The following is a 12,313-nucleotide window of genomic DNA, read 5'->3' on the forward strand; positions in this document are numbered from 1 at the left end:
GGAATTTAGAAAATTCCGGAATTGAAAAAACTCCGGATTTCGAAAAAATCCGGATTTTTTCGAATTTCGGAATGTTAACGAAATCAGAAATTTTTAAATTCCGGATTTTTCCGAATTCCGGAATTATTCCAAAATCGGAATTTTCCGAATTCCGGAATTTGTCCGGTTTTACTTTCGGGAGTCCGAAAAGTAATAATTCCGGAATTGGCTATTCCTAGTTTATACACAACCTTTCAGAACACTAAGCTAGTAGCTGACTATAAACAAACAAGTAATGCAAAGCATTTTGTATCCTGCAATACGTCATGTATTAAAATCCGACAGCAGTTTCAGTATCTAACCGGAAATTGCATGTCTCTAGCTACTGTAAGCTGAGCTATGAAGAATTGTATTGTGTCTTATACAACCCTGCAAACCACTGAATATCTAAACGGCTTTCGTTAAATCCAAGTTGTCGTACTCACAGTTACATCCATTTGTGTCTATATGATCGTGTTACTAAAGCTTATTATATGATAGAGGCAGTAAGTCTCTCTCTGCTCTCCCGTAAAGTTGTGATACGATCTACTACAGAATAAAGAACCAATTATCAATTTAAAAGTTGTTGTATTACTACACATCTGCTTCCGCTTCTGTCAACACTGGTCGATCTCGTTGACGCGACATATTTACTTTTTTATACCCCTTTCTTTGTTTACTGAACTAAACAGTAACTATTCTGAAATATACTACTGCGCATGCCTCGTAGATAAATATTTCTGATGCCAATAGTTTCCGTTTTGTCCAAGGAATGTTCTTTTTCTTATTTCCAGCATGACCCTTTTATTACATTATATGAAGAGCATGTAGGTCTAAATACCTCATGTCTTACATAGAATGTAGGTTTAACTTTTCCAGCAAAGAAGAAACATGTGATCATAGTATACAACCCACAGAAGTGATAGCTGGCAATACAGTGATCGTAATCCCTAACGACACAGAGAGTGCGCTATGCCCTCACCGCTGGTCTAGTGGCTAGCACGTGAGCCTTTGGTGTATGGTGTACCGGGTTCGATTCCCGGCGGGAGAGTATCTATGATTTTTAACTGTTCTCGATGTTTCTGTGTTCTTGTCCCTTTCGTTATAAGTTATTAGAAAAAGCAAGTTAAAAGAGTGAACCAAGTAAAATTAGCAATAAGTAAGTTACCGAAACACGTTCGGTGAGTCAGAAAAAAAAGTGGGCAAAGCACTGGCTTTTCGCGCCGTCCATGCGAGTTCGAATCTATCTCGGCTTGATTTTTTATCCATTTGAGAGAAAGTATTGTTCCTTTTCGCTACAGGTAATCACTCTTTTCGTATTTTTCGCTGTCGCTCACAGTTAAAGTAACTGACTATTCTTATTCTTTCTACGAATGATGGATCTTCTCTTTGGCTTCATGTCAAACATGCTCACGTAATGAAAAGACGCTGTCGATAATAATAATAATAATAATATGAAATATTACTAGCTAACTCGTGTGTGCATTTCGACAATATAATTTTATATTATTATGTGGAAATAAGTAAGGCTGGCTGGCGTCCGCCCCCCTAATTTTTTCGATGCGCCTTATGGGTCCACGGTGTCCAACGTTGGTCCCATCCCACTATCACCTCCTGTTCTCTCGATATAAGTTATCGACATTTTGCCTAAAGAGAGCTCTGCCGTGGCCCCATGACTACCCATGACAATGACTCTTCGTTCATTTTGCATTGAAATCGCTTATTTTTCTGAGTACTATGAGTGCATACTGTCCAACGTTGCTCCCACTACTACAATTTCCCGTTCTCTCGATATAAATTGCTAATATTTTGTTTGTAATGGAGATATGGCGTTACAATCATTACGTTTGAAGAAGAATTGAGGAAGATATTGCCTTGCCACAAACAACACTTATTATTATTATTATTATTATTATTATTATTATTATTATTATTATTATTATTATTATTATTATTATTGTTGTTGTTGTTTTACTTACCACTAATGTTGCCTAACTTTATTTGCTTTGCAATGTGTTACTAAAAAGCAAATCAAATACCACTCCTCGCCATTCACGCTCCCGAACTCGAAATATATGAGGCCCGGGTTCGATTCCCGGCGGGAGCTCATGTGGTTCGGATTCCACGTTAATCAGTAGGTCCACGTCTCATATAGCCTCGCTGCTGAACGGGACGTTAAACTCAAAATCAACTCAACTCAATTCGAAATACATGATTTACGGTTCTCTGTGTTAGAGGAAAGCCCATTTAGTATATTATTCTTTCAAATACCACGTTTCACAAGTTACTTCACTTTCAATGTTTACTTTCATATCATCACTAACAATCATCTTGTTCCGGTACGAAAATAACCCCCTCCTGAAAAAAAAAATTCCTGACCGTAGCGAAAGGGCGTGAACCTTCTTTAGGCGATTAATCGGGTCCAATATTTCAATAAAAGAGGATAAGTCCCTGCACACAAATATTTCACTAAAAGAGGAAAAGTTATTCAAACTTTCTGAATACCTATTTGCGGGCGAAATTTGGTTCCCTTGGAACTTTTTAAGAGTTTGAAGGGCCGCCATTTTGAACATTTTCATCTTATTATTCTGGTTAACGAACTCATCAAGATATTTCAACAATTAATGTTTGTGCCAAGTTTCGTCTCAATCCAATGAAAATTAGGGTGGTTATGGCATTCACAATTAGTGTTATATATATACAGATAGATAGATAAATAGACACACAGAGGGAGAGAGAAAACGTGTTTTGCTCCCTTCTCGCACCTGTGGTGCTTCAGAGCTAAACCGGGCCCCTTTGCAAAACGTATTGACCAGCCTAACCTAAACACAAGCCTCTTACTTGCTAACGTAAAAACGTGGTCGGGAGGTGTAAGCATGTAGAAATTGTATTTTTTGTAACCATGAGTATGGTCCACTTCCATGTTTTTCATTTTACTTTTTGCAGCTACTTCTTAACGTTCAATTTTTATTCTTCACTAATTGCAAACGGCGTTTACATTCAAAATAAGAGAAATTTTGGTGGCATTTGTTCGGATATTCTTCTCTTTCGAAATGAAGAAAAGAATAAAAGCAATACGCAAAGACAAAAAGTATTATCAGTACTAAACATTACCAATAATAATTGCTACGAAAAATAAATAGACCTCTTTTACCCTCTCATGAGCTGTATGTATTATCAACAAAAATTTTTAAAAATGTCCTTGACGGGGATCCGAACTGACGACCTTCGCATTAGTAAGCCAGTACTTTAACCACTACACCAAGATCATGACATGGTGAACGTTTAGTTGTCGGCGTATTTGTTGTATTTGTGTTTTATGTTCCCACTTCTATAATTTTTACTCTTTTTTCTAAGTTTAAAGAGCTGTTTCTGGCTTTCTCTTTCGGTGTCGTCCTTTATTTACACTATGCACTATTCGTATTCCTTGCTTGTGGCCCTTGCAATGTCTTATTCAGATTAAACTTTTCTTTTTGCCCCTCAGTAAATATTTGATTGATTTAATTCTCATACTCTCCACGGATGGAGCGCAGGAATGCCAGACTCGAAAAATAGGTGTACATTTACTTTCCTGACAGATAATACATATATGTGCCCAGTGCACCTTACAAGATACACGTATATATATATATATATATATATATATATATATATATATATATATATATATATATATATATATATATATATATATATATATATATATATAATGGCGACAGATATAATCCTAAACAAAAGTATATGGTCAAAATAGAATATTTTAATTGTGTATTGAAGGTTTTGTTTTAAAATCTCACAAACTTTTCCCTTGGGTTTTAGCGAGTTAAATATTAACTATTTCAGATCAAAGGCAATTTCTCTGTTATCATGTTTACCGCCAGTAAACAAACAAAGCATAGTTTATTGTGAAAATTCCTCAAATACTCCTCGTACTTTTACGATGTCCTCTTGCTTCAAAGACAAAAAGCACTAGCATCTAGCGGATAAAAATGAAATCCAAGTATATCGCTACAGCACGGCGAACAACCATCCTGTTGATACGAGTCATGGAAGAACGTTGAGAAGATGCAACATGTACCAAATAGCAGGCAAGTTGACAGTTAAGTATCTGCGACAACCTCCAACATTTCTACTCAATCATGTAGAGGGGGAAGCGGTTTTGGTGGTCAACTGGAAAACATCTGAAACTGTAAGGAGACGACCTCATCAATCTATTGTTTCTGTCAACACAAAAGTAACTGTACTTAGTATATTTTCTGTTATTCAGTAGTTACATTTTCCCAATACGTTTTCAATATGTTGTCAATATTATTGTTATATAATAATAATAATAATAATAATAATAATAATAATAATAATAATAATAATAATAATAATAATAGACACATCTATTCGGAATTTATTTTCTGAGTTTGATAGTTTCAGATGCTTAATTTACAATTTGTAGTAGACAGAATCAGGGCCAAATCTTGAATCCTGAGAACTACGCGTTTGCAGGAGGCGCTACATGAAGAGAGCGCGAAATTGGGAGATGAATTTTGTTTTAAATATGAATATTTATGAGAAAATATTATGATGAAAAATTTTCCAAATAGCTTCAAATAAATATTGTAGAGACTGAGATACAGATAAAATACATCAAGAGGACAATAAAGACGAATCTTTGAGTGGTTAGTTGTAAAACACCTCTTTACAATTGAAATGGACTCGTACATCAGTTGGCGCCAATGCCATACTCACAAATGATGCTAGTTTGTGGAAAATTTCCCGTGGCGCAAGGCTATTAGGAAAGATTTTCTTAAAGAGGGGGAAAAGGGCGTTCTTACGAATATGAGATAAAATGTAGGGAAATTTAGCTCTTCAATAGATGTTATTTAAGGACTACGGCAGTTCGACTAAAGACTGAGGCATTCTTTTCACAATCCCACCATATGCACAAAATAAAAATAAAAGGCCCGCTATACACTATGAGATAAATCCTAGGAAATATCACGATTTTTCCTAGAGTCAAAATCTCAACGTGTATAGCATCAGATCGCATGTCATTTCCTATGTTCTGAACGATCATATGAGATTTCTCTTGTTTAGAGCACGCTCTATTTTTTGATTTAAGCGACGCACGTAAGATTTTGATTTAAGCGACATCAGTTAAGAGAAAGTGAAAACATATTTTTCTCCCCACCAGCAAAGATGCTATTTGGACACTTATAAGTGCATACGAGGAGCATATACTTTTATACAAAATCAACGCTCTATCACAACAGACATGCAAGGCAGAAGGCACTGAAAAACATTGCTGGCCGAGTACGCGTTGGGAGACCTAGCATCTCGTCGGGGGGGGGGGGGGGGGATGAAACCGGAAAAATCTTCACGTGTATGGCACAAAAGGATAGAATTTCCTAGGATTTATATCATAGTGTATAGCCGGCTAAACAGAATCTCCATTTCTCACCCAACAACCTTTCCGCGACCTTGCTAGAGAATACCATTGCCAAATATCTCTTTGAAATGAGAATTGATCAACGAACAAAAGGAAGTCAACTGCACGTGTTGTTTATGAATTGGGTGTCAGTATCACAGTAGAAAGAAATGTCTTCAGAAGTGCTCCGCCTTGTCATAAACAGTATCCCCGCATAGTGCTTCGATTCACTGACCACAGTCAAGGGTTCAGAAAGGTCAGCGTACAGTGTGTCTACTGATACTGGAAATACTGGAATTTAATTTTGATACTGGAAATATACTGGAACTTTGGTCCACATACTGGAAAAATCATGAAATGTAATTTGTCAACAATACTTTTTTGTAATAGTTTTAATAGTTTAATAGAATTTTAATAGTTTTAATAGTTTTAGAAACAATTTTATATCCATTGAGATTGTAACTTTTTCCAAAGCAAGAGTTGTATACATTTTGTAATTAGACATTTAAAGCAATGGGTGGAGTGGAGGGCTGTGAGGGGAGTTGGGAAGCCTTTAAAAAATGTTTAAAAATAATTGTATTTTAAAAAATCAAGGTTTATTAACTAAATTTATTAAAAATAAAATATTCTTTTGGTGGTAAAACCATTACAAACCTGAAATGAACAAGAGTGTGATTATTCCTCAAAAACTTTTTTAAAAAATCATTGTATTAGGTACAGGAATTTTGCTGAGAGTTACACTGAATATACTGGAATTTTGAAAATGAAACTCAGTAGACACCCTAGCGTAAATGAAATACACACTATCGAAGTTCAAGCGACTAGGCTTTTTCATCCATTGGTCCAGGGAAGGAAGGGGACGAATACTAAGAAAAGATGAACGATGCAAATGGAGTTTTTGATCAAGTGGCTCACAATCGCTGCCCACTCCTTAATGTTCACTTTGTTAATCTCTATTAATCCATTTGTCATCATTCGTGAACATTTTCATTTCTATCCGGAGTCATTTCGTTTTATTTATTTATTTATTTATAATGATGTGTTTTTTCAGTTTTCAATAGTACTTTGTTTTTCGTGTAATAATAATGGCCGACAAAAGAAGAAAAAAAAACGAAGCATTTTATCGGAAAAGAAAGCTACGAAACTTGAAAGAAGATGAGAGCTAGAAAAGCTGTAAAAAGTCTCTTTTTTTATTTCTGGACAAAATTTCGAAAGTGATAATCATACAAAGGTTGAAGTGGCGGAGTTGTTCATATCAGTTACTGTTAACGAAACATTTGCAAGTCGACAAACTGTTGAAACTGAAAGTTTATTTTACTTAACCCTAGAAAGGCCGTGCTCGCATCTGCTACGTGAAGGACCAAGGGGGATGGGGGGGGGTCAAATTTGCCCGCGTTGGTTTTAAGTAGCTTTCAGAGTATATTTGTTCAGTTTTAGTTGTGTTGAACTAAATTTCAAAAAAGAGCTTTTTAAGGAATTGTACTTTTTATTTGTAAAAAACGGGCTAAATACAGTGCATAAAACTGCTTACATATTATACCGAATTTCTTATAATACTATGCAGAAGACCAGTATTATACCTAACACTCGACAAGTTGTATGAAAACCTAAGTGTTTATGTAAAGGAGAAAACTAACATTTTTAACAAGTAATACAAATTTTAGATATCAAAAAACAATTGAAAGGAATTTTGTTGATAACAAAGATGGGTAGCACCTATGACCAAGAGGGGTCAAATCCGTCCGCACAACATAAATTATCTTTTTTACAAAAACAAAAAAATGCAGTATATTTCAGTTGAAAATAAAAGCAAAAATGAACGTTTCATCAAAAGAAACAGTAACAAAAAAAAAAACCAGAATCCTGAGTACATATTAATCCATATAAACTAAACAAAAAAGAACTCGCGGGCAAAACTGATTCCTCCTTGGTCTTTCTAGGGTTAATTGCAGTAATTTAATTCTTAAATTAAAATGGAATAGATGCGGGGTCTTCGGTTACGGGTCTGAGTTAAATTTCAAAATGTTTGACTACAATTAGTTGTCATGCAGTATATGCGCATGCGTACATAATTCGGCTAACTATAATCGAAATCGAAACTGATCGAAAGGTCAATAGGATCATAAATAACACTCACTGTCAATCACAGCAGCGTATACATATGCTCGTTGTAGTAATTTAGATGGAGCGATATTTTGAAACATTTGGTAATAGTCCAAATGCAAAGTAGATTTTTCATTGTGTTCAGGGATGCACTAACGGAGATAATCCGAGAGTCCGGATCCCCCAGAACTTTTGATTTTTAAGAAAATTGGCACAATTTCAGTGGGCAAATACACAAAATTATTTGCATTTTGTAGGCTACTCCGCAAAATCATCGGACCCAGAAGAGATATCTTGGGTGCGCCACTGCTTCAATTTACATTGTGTTACTCATTGCCTGATTTTGAATGTCTATGTTGGAAAGATACATGAAAGGATTGAATTGTTTTTATAGGCCTAAGGGGTCCTGAAAATAACTTTTGCGGAGGACCTGATTTTGAAGTTCCGCCACTGGATCAAAGAAATTAAATATAGTTTAAGGCACACACTATTGTCATTTGTTGTGTATTAAACAGGTTCAGCTAAAATCAATAGAATAATATTTGAGATCAACTATATCTCAATAACGATTAAATGGTCTAGCTTCGATGGCCATCAAAAATGACATACTCAATGAAATGGATACGGATGCAATATTAGGAAATTTTGCCAAAGTGAAAGCCATAAAAGTGTCTATAACATGTCAGTAACAAAGAAAGCGAGAAACTAAGCTAATTACCATAATCATATTAGCTGAAAATATGTAAATATGCTTTTAATGAAGCATAAGATCATATCTCTTTGTCAAAATCGAACCTGTGTTAATTTTAGACTTCAAGCTCATGAGTTGTTTCAATTGTACTTGTCAAAATACAATAGGAAGCGAGGGAAAAAATCAAAGAGCAACCACCGTTTATAAAATTTCGTGGTTCGTAAACATTCACGTTGTTACCCCTGGCGCCTCCTAATTGTCACAGAGGTATGATCGACACCTTGTTGGAAAAGTAATAGAACAGGGAATCCAACGAATATATGTTTGGTAACCCTGGCTCCCGTTCGTAGAAGAAAAGAAAGAGTCAAAAAAGTTGTAAAATATGTGAATTTTTTTGAATTCCCGGCCACGCTGGCAACACTGTTAGTAATCCTACGCTGGTAAAAAAAAAAAAAAAAAAAAGTACTTACCCAGCATGAACTTAATTTGGTTTGTGACCTTAATTTACCTAAAGACGCAGCAGAATTGTTAGGATCGCGACTTCATGAAAACAATTTATTGGGTCCCAATACGAGATTCTCCTGGTACAGACACCGAGAGACAGGTATATTTCCGCTTTTTGCAGAGGAAAATGGTTTGGTATATTGTCGAGACATTCCGGCAGTCATGAAATTCTACATCAATTGCAATTCAAGAGAATGGAGGCTGTTCATAGGTTCCAGCAAATCCAGCTTAAAAGGAGTTTTATTACACAACACTAACGTCCATCCGTCCATTCCAATAGCACATTCCGTGACTATGAAAGAGGCATACGAAATCCTTCAATTTCTGCTGGAAAAGGTACATTACAAATGTTATGAGTGGTGTGTGTGTGGGGGGATTTCAAACTGATTGGAATGTTGCTAGGCCAACAAGCAGGCTACACAAAATATCCTTGCTTTTTGTGTGAGTGGGACTCCAGAGGAAGAACTAAACATTGGGTTCGAAAGCAGTGGCAATTCAGAAGTACTTTCATACCTGGCAGAAACAACATTGTTTCACTTCCATTGGTTGATCCCTCTAAAATACTGTTGCCACCGTTACATATAAAACTAGGTTTAATAAAACAATTCGTGACAGCTTTAAGCATAGTAAAAGCCTTCTGTACCTTGCCAGTAAATTTCCATCTATCACGTCAGAAAAAATCAAAGCTGGAATTTTCACAGGCCCACAAATCCGAAAATTGATGGCGGACAAAACATATGAGGAAAGTATGAGTGAGATAGAATTACAAGCAGGAGCTGCGTTCAGAAATGTGGTACAAAACTTTTTGGGGAACAAGAAGGCTGCAAATTACAGCGTTTTAATCGACGAGATATTGGAATCTTTTAAATTGCTTGGCTGCAACATGAGCGTCAAAGTTCACTTTCTTCATGGTCATCTCAATTACTTTCCTGACGATCTTGGTGATTTTACGGAAGAACATGGCAAGCGTTTCCATCAGGACATTAAAGTGATGGAAAAGAGATACCAAGGAAGCTGGACTGTCCATATGATGCCGACTATTATTGGATGTTAAAAAGAGAGAGTACGGAAGAACAACGAAAATCCAAAAAGAGGAAGTTTCAAGGGAAGCCCGGTGACGAATGTTAAGTATGTATGTTTTAAACTATGCATTTACGTTTATCTTCTTTTTTCTCTTTCTTCTTACCGTGCTTCTATGACTATTAGACTAGGGGTGCGAAGCATACCTCGTTGCATTCCCCGTTTCATGAGCTTTCCAACCAAGATGGCATTCATATCTCTGTGACAATTAGAAGTGGGGGAGACGCCAGGGTTGCCAATGTGAATGCATACAAACCAAATTATAAATTTTATACATGTGATTGCACTTCGTTTTGTTTCTTCCTTTTGTAGCTACGGCTTTCATTTTCTATATGGTTGGTATTACTATGTAAGGCACTTGTACTAATATTTTGATCAGCGTGGGATTACTAACAGTGTAGTCAGCGGACCGTTTTTTTTTTTTTTTTTTTTTTCAATTATTTCTTCTTCTACAAATGGGAGCTCAGGGGCACCAAACACCTCGTTAGATTTCCTGCTCTATTACCTTTCCAACAAGGTTTCGATCATATGTCTGTGACAATTAGGAGGCGCCAGGGGTAACAACGTGAAGTTTACGAACCACAAAATTACGGTGGTTTCACTTCGATTTTTTTTTCCTCGCTTCCTATTGTAGCTACGGCTTTCAGTTTTCTACATGATGTGACTATGGAAGGAACTCTCATTAATTTTTTTTACCAACGTAAAAAAGCGTTGCCAGCGTGGCCGGAAATTCACAAAAAACTATTTTTTTTTTTTAATACAAATATTTCGAATTTTTTCTTCTTCTACGAATGGGAACTCAGATGCACCAAACATAGCTTGTTGCATTACTTGTTCTATTAGCTTTACAAGGTGCTGTTCATGTCTCTGCAGCGACTAGGAGGCACCAGGGATGACAACGTCAAGATATGAATTCCCTGGCAGGCGTCTACAGGTTATTTTTTATTTTTTTTTTCAAATTTTGACATTTTCGTGATTTGTGAAAAAACCTAACGTGATACACAATTTTGAAGGTCATTTTCGTAATCTGCAGAAAAAACCGATTCCGATACACCTCTCCACTTGAAAACAAAACCTTGCATATCAATGTAATACACCGTGAGCATAAAGTCCTGCCCTAATTATAAAAATTTATTACGGAATAACCGTTGGACAGAATAATGTAAATTCTGGTCCGTTACATAGGTCAGTATTACAATTTTTTTTTTTTTTTTTTTTTTTTTTTAAAGACCAATAGATGACACTAGTGCTACTCAAGTGACGCAGTACGTTACTTGGCGCGCACGGGTTAGTTGGCGAAATGGCATCGAAGCAGGAGAAAGCGCAATGCATGGTGTAGTATCACGAAAGCAAATCGCCCATCAGTGTTCAGCGTAAGTTTGTGACTTCGTATGGCCGCAGCCCTCCGGATGTGAAGTCAATAAAGCGATGGTATGAAAGATTTAAAGCAACAGGCAGCGTTGAAGATCTTTCGAGAAGTGGCAGGCCTAGTGTGAGTGAGGCAACTGTTGATTGTGTTCGACAAGCGTTTCTGCTACCAAGGGGGCACACCTTGAAGTAGTCTAACGTAAGTGGTCTTAAAAAAAACTAGTAATACTAACCTATTTAACTGACCAGTATTTACATTATTATGTCAAACGGTTCTTCTGTAATAAATTTTTGTAATCAAGGCAAGACTATGCTCATCCTGTATATTCAGGTTATATCATCATGTGCTTCTTTATGGCTATTTTCTTCCCCTCACACCCAGAGTTTTCCAAGTTATGTTCATATCGGGTTGTGATTATTCATTATATCTTACCTATAATACTTGTACATGTTAAAGTACTTTGCAAATTACGTTATCAACTCATTACCTCAGTTTATCATCAAAGTAAGTGTTGGAATTTAATTATAACAACGATTACAACTTTTGAATATAATCCACTAATTTGGCAGTTACAAGGGCTAAATAAAAAGTAAAGCCAACATTGGTATCAGGCTTTATGCACAGAATAATACCGGTTGCGTTCCTTCAATATAATCGCCTCCCATCTCGATCGCCTTCTACCACACGTGTGCAATGCGTCGTACACCGTCAGCGCCTCAATCTTTGTCGATGTCCTTCAGGAACCGTCCGAACCGCCATACGGCAAGGACGATGATTTTTCTTTTGCCGTACTGCTTTCTGCGAAGTGGTTCCTTCATTTTGGCGAAACGGTCGCCACGAAGCCGGAACTCTATTTATTCACGAAGCCATCCTGTTTTCTCCAATACTTCACAGCACTACTGGTTTTAACTGAATAACACAGTCGTTACCACTCGCCACGCTTCATCGACTCGCATTTCTTTAACATTTACGGAACTATTGTAGTACTGAGACAGCCCTCTGACAGAGCATGTTCAACGTTTTAGCCAACCCATGTACAGTCAGAAACAATATTAAGTATAGATTGGAGCTATCATTTCTTATACCTCCAACCTATACATAATATTGTTTCTAATCGTACATATAACTA

The sequence above is a fragment of the Thermobia domestica genome, chromosome 1 (assembly GCF_964235325.1).
Source record: "Thermobia domestica chromosome 1, izTheDome1.hap1.1, whole genome shotgun sequence".
Lineage (NCBI taxonomy): Eukaryota > Metazoa > Arthropoda > Insecta > Zygentoma > Lepismatidae > Thermobia > Thermobia domestica.